At 49.6% G+C, this 5001-nt stretch overlaps 1 long non-coding RNA gene across 2 annotated transcripts; it reads left to right on the forward strand.

Annotated features, from left to right (window-relative positions):
- The first annotated feature begins 420 nt into the window (after positions 1-420).
- On the forward strand, positions 421-933 carry LOC127927098 (uncharacterized). Of its 2 annotated transcripts, none has more exons than XR_008126107.1 (3): positions 421-512; positions 609-716; positions 861-933. It is a non-coding gene; the product is annotated as an uncharacterized LOC127927098 (long non-coding RNA). The 2 variants fall into 2 exon arrangements; XR_008126106.1 differs by lacking the exon at positions 861-933 and adding an exon at positions 753-825.
- Positions 934-5001: the final 4068 nt, after the last annotated feature.

The raw sequence follows: 5001 nt of genomic DNA on the forward strand, positions 1-5001 counted from the left end.
GCAGCAATGACTCCTAAACACCCTGGCAGAGTGAGCTCAGAGTGGGGTACAGTCACCTACACCTCCCCTGGGCCTTACATTAGACATCCAGAGCTAGGAGAGACACCACAAACATCAAATCAAATGTATTTATATAGCCCTTCGTACATCAGATGATATCTCAAAGTGCTGTACAGAAACCCAGCCTAAAACCCCAAACAGCAAGCAATGCAGGTGTAGAAGCACAAACATCTGTCTCTCCACAGCTGAGGAGAACCCCAAACAAGGGGATGATGTCAAGGATGTCAATAAGTACTCCGAGTCTCAGTCTCCACAGCTGAAGAGAATCCCAAACAAGCTCCTGAAACAGGGCGACGGACACCACCAATGATCTCACCAAGGTTACCAATAAGGATGCCAATAAGGATGCCAATAAGGTTACCAATAAGGTTACCAATAAGGATGCCAATAAGGTTACCAATAAGGATGCCAATAAGGTTACCAATAAGGATGCCAATAAGGTTACCAATAAGGTTACCAATAAGGATGCCAATAAGGTTACCAATAAGGATGCCAATAAGGTTACCAATAAGGATGCCAATAAGGTTACCAATAAGGATGCCAATAAGGATGCCAATAAGGTTACCAATAAGGATGCCAATAAGGTTACCAATAAGGATGCCAATAAGGTTACCAATAAGGATGCCAATAAGGTTACCAATAAGGATGCCAATAAGGTTACCAATAAGGATGCCAATAAGGATGCCAATAAGGTTACCAATAAGGATGCCAATAAGGTTACCAATAAGGATGCCAATAAGGTTACCAATAAGGATGCCAATAAGGATGCCAATAAGGTTACCAATAAGGATACCAATAAGGTTACCAATAAGGATGCCAATAAGGTTACCAATAAGGATGCCAATAAGGTTACCAATAAGGATGCCAATAAGGTTACCAATAAACATTCTACTTCCGGGTTGGAGCGAGCGGTCGCATCGCACTTCGCTCCGCAGGTTGTATAACTTTTTCATTACATTTCATTATAGTACAACGGTTGATTTGTCTAATCTTAGCAATTTCTTCTTAGCTAGCTACATAGCCGTCCTTGTATCAGAGATAATTGCATAATTATCGTATTTCGTCGCCCTAACGTAGCCTTCACTGCTATTCGCCCAGCAGCTAGCAAACGCTAGCAAACGCCCACAGATTAGCATCTCTGTAGTGCTATTCACTCAACTGAACGACTTGATTAGTTTAGTGTTAGCTAGCTACATAGCTGTCTTTGTTTCCAAGATAATTGTGTAGTTTAGAGTGTGTAGTCTTGGAGTGATTATCTTAATTCACTGAGGTTCGCTAGCCAGCTATTTGTCGTCCTTAACGTAGGAGACTCTGCTAGCTAGCCAACAGCTAACAGCTAGCCAACGTCACCACACACACGTCTACTGAATCGAATTCAACAACCCGGTCGCAGTCACAGGTAGTATCACATTTTCATTTCATTTCATTACAGTACAACGGTTTGATTTGTTTGATCGTAGCTAGCTACATAGCTAGCTACATAGCCGTCTTTGTTTCAAAGATAATTGTGTAGTCTAGAGCGATTTTCTAGGTTAGCTAGCCAGCTATTGTCGTTCTTTTAACGCAACGTAACGTAAACAACACTGCTAGCTAGCCAGCTAGCCCCCGAATAGTAGCACTGTAGAAACTATTACACTCAACGGAACGACTTGATTAGTGTAGTGTCAACAACGCAGCTACTGCCAGCTAGCCTACTTCAGCAGTACTGTATCATTTTAATCATTTTAGTCAATAAGATTCTTGCTACGTAAGCTTAACTTTCTGAACATTCGAGACGTGTAGTCCACTTGTCATTCCAATCTCCTTGCATTAGCGTAGCCTCTTCTGTAGCCTGTCAACTATGTGTCTGTCTATCCCTGTTCTCTCCTCTCTGCACAGACCATACAAACGCTCCCACACCGCGTGGCCGCGGCCACCCTAATCTGGTGGTCCCAGCGCGTACGACCCACGTGGAGTTCCAGGTCTCCGGTAGCCTCTGGAACTGCCGATCTGCGGCCAACAAGGCAGAGTTCATCTCAGCCTATGCCTCCCTCCAGTCCCTCGACTTCTTGGCACTGACGGAAACATGGATCACCACAGATAACACTGCTACTCCTACTGCTCTCTCCTCGTCCGCCCACGTGTTCTCGCACACCCCGAGAGCTTCTGGTCAGCGGGGTGGTGGCACCGGGATCCTCATCTCTCCCAAGTGGTCTTTCTCTCTTTCTCCCCTTACCCATCTGTCTATCGCCTCCTTTGAATTCCATGCTGTCACAGTTACCAGCCCTTTCAAGCTTAACATCCTTATCATTTATCGCCCTCCAGGTTCCCTTGGAGAGTTCATCAATGAGCTTGATGCCTTGATAAGCTCCTTTCCTGAGGACGGCTCACCTCTCACAGTTCTGGGCGACTTTAACCTCCCCCACGTCTACCTTTGACTCATTCCTCTCTGCCTCCTTCTTTCCACTCCTCTCCTCTTTTGACCTCACCCTCTCACCTTCCCCCCCTACTCACAAGGCAGGCAATACGCTTGACCTCATCTTTACTAGATGCTGTTCTTCCACTAACCTCATTGCAACTCCCCTCCAAGTCTCCGACCACTACCTTGTATCCTTTTCCCTCTCGCTCTCATCCAACACTTCCCACACTGCCCCTACTCGGATGGTATCGCGCCGTCCCAACCTTCGCTCTCTCTCCCCCGCTACTCTCTCCTCTTCCATCCTATCATCTCTTCCCTCTGCTCAAACTTTCTCCAACCTATCTCCTGATTCTGCCTCCTCAACCCTCCTCTCCTCCCTTTCTGCATCCTTTGACTCTCTATGTCCCCTATCCTCCAGGCCGGCTCGGTCCTCCCCTCCCGCTCCGTGGCTCGACGACTCATTGCGAGCTCACAGAACAGGGCTCCGGGCAGCCGAGCGGAAATGGAGGAAAACTCGCCTCCCTGCGGACCTGGCATCCTTTCACTCCCTCCTCTCTACATTTTCCTCCTCTGTCTCTGCTGCTAAAGCCACTTTCTACCATTCTAAATTCCAAGCATCTGCCTCTAACCCTAGGAAGCTCTTTGCCACCTTCTCCTCCCTCCTGAATCCCCCCTCCTCCCTCTCTGCAGATGACTTCGTCAACCATTTTGAAAAGAAGGTCGACGACATCCGATCCTCGTTTGCTAAGTCAAACGACACCGCTGGTTCTGCTCACACTGCCCTACCCTATGCTCTGACCTCTTTCTCCCCTCTCTCTACAGATGAAATCTCGCGTCTTGTGACGGCCGGCCGCCCAACAACCTGCCCGCTTGACCCTATCCCCTCCTCTCTTCTCCAGACCATTTCCGGAGACCTTCTCCCTTACCTCACCTCGCTCATCAACTCATCCCTGACCGCTGGCTACGTCCCTTCCGTCTTCAAGAGAGCGAGAGTTGCACCCCTTCTGAAAAAACCTACACTCGATCCCTCCGATGTCAACAACTACAGACCAGTATCCCTTCTCTCTTTTCTCTCCAAAACTCTTGAGCGTGCCGTCCTTGGCCAGCTCTACCGCTATCTCTCTCAGAATGACCTTCTTGATCCAAATCAGTCAGGTTTCAAGACTAGTCATTCAACTGAGACTGCTCTTCTCTGTATCACGGAGGCGCTCCGCACTGCTAAAGCTAACTCTCTCTCCTCTGCTCTCATCCTTCTAGACCTATCGGCTGCCTTCGATACTGTGAACCATCAGATCCTCCTCTCCACCCTCTCCGAGTTGGGCATCTCCGGCGCGGCCCACGCTTGGATTGCGTCCTACCTGACAGGTCGCTCCTACCAGGTGGCGTGGCGAGAATCTGTCTCCTCACCACGCGCTCTCACCACTGGTGTCCCCCAGGGCTCTGTTCTAGGCCCTCTCTTATTCTCGCTATACACCAAGTCACTTGGCTCTGTCATAACCTCACATGGTCTCTCCTATCATTGCTATGCAGACGACACACAATTAATCTTCTCCTTTCCCCCTTCTGATGACCAGGTGGCGAATCGCATCTCTGCATGTCTGGCAGACATATCAGTGTGGATGACGGATCACCACCTCAAGCTGAACCTCAGCAAGACGGAGCTCCTCTTCCTCCCGGGGAAGGACTGCCCGTTCCATGATCTCGCCATCACGGTTGACAACTCCATTGTGTCCTCCTCCCAGAGCGCTAAGAACCTTGGCGTGATCCTGGACAACACCCTGTCGTTCTCAACTAACATCAAGGCGGTGTCCCGTTCCTGTAGGTTCATGCTCTACAACATCCGCAGAGTACGACCCTGCCTCACACAGGAAGCGGCGCAGGTCCTAATCCAGGCACTTGTCATCTCCCGTCTTGATTACTGCAACTCGCTGTTGGCTGGGCTCCCTGCCTGTGCCATTAAACCCCTACAACTCATCCAGAACGCCGCAGCCCGTCTGGTGTTCAACCTTCCCAAGTTCTCTCACGTCACCCCGCTCCTCCGCTCTCTCCACTGGCTTCCAGTTGAAGCTCGCATCCGCTACAAGACCATGGTGCTTGCCTACGGAGCTGTGAGGGGAACGGCACCTCAGTACCTCCAGGCTCTGATCAGGCCCTACACCCAAACAAGGGCACTGCGTTCATCCACCTCTGGCCTGCTCGCCTCCCTACCACTGAGGAAGTACAGTTCCCGCTCAGCCCAGTCAAAACTGTTCGCTGCTCTGGCCCCCCAATGGTGGAACAAACTCCCTCACGACGCCAGGACAGCGGAGTCAATCACCACCTTCCGGAGACACCTGAAACCCCACCTCTTCAAGGAATACCTAGGATAGGGTAAGTAATCCTTCTCACCCCCCCCCTAAAAAGATTTAGATGCACTATTGTAAAGTGGCTGTTCCACTGGATGTCATAAGGTGTATGCACCAATTTGTAAGTCGCTCTGGATAAGAGCGTCTGCTAAATGACTTAAATGTAAATGTAATAAGGATGCCAATAAGGTTACCAAT

The sequence above is a fragment of the Oncorhynchus keta genome, unplaced genomic scaffold, assembly GCF_023373465.1.
Source record: "Oncorhynchus keta strain PuntledgeMale-10-30-2019 unplaced genomic scaffold, Oket_V2 Un_contig_9402_pilon_pilon, whole genome shotgun sequence".
NCBI lineage: Eukaryota > Metazoa > Chordata > Actinopteri > Salmoniformes > Salmonidae > Oncorhynchus > Oncorhynchus keta.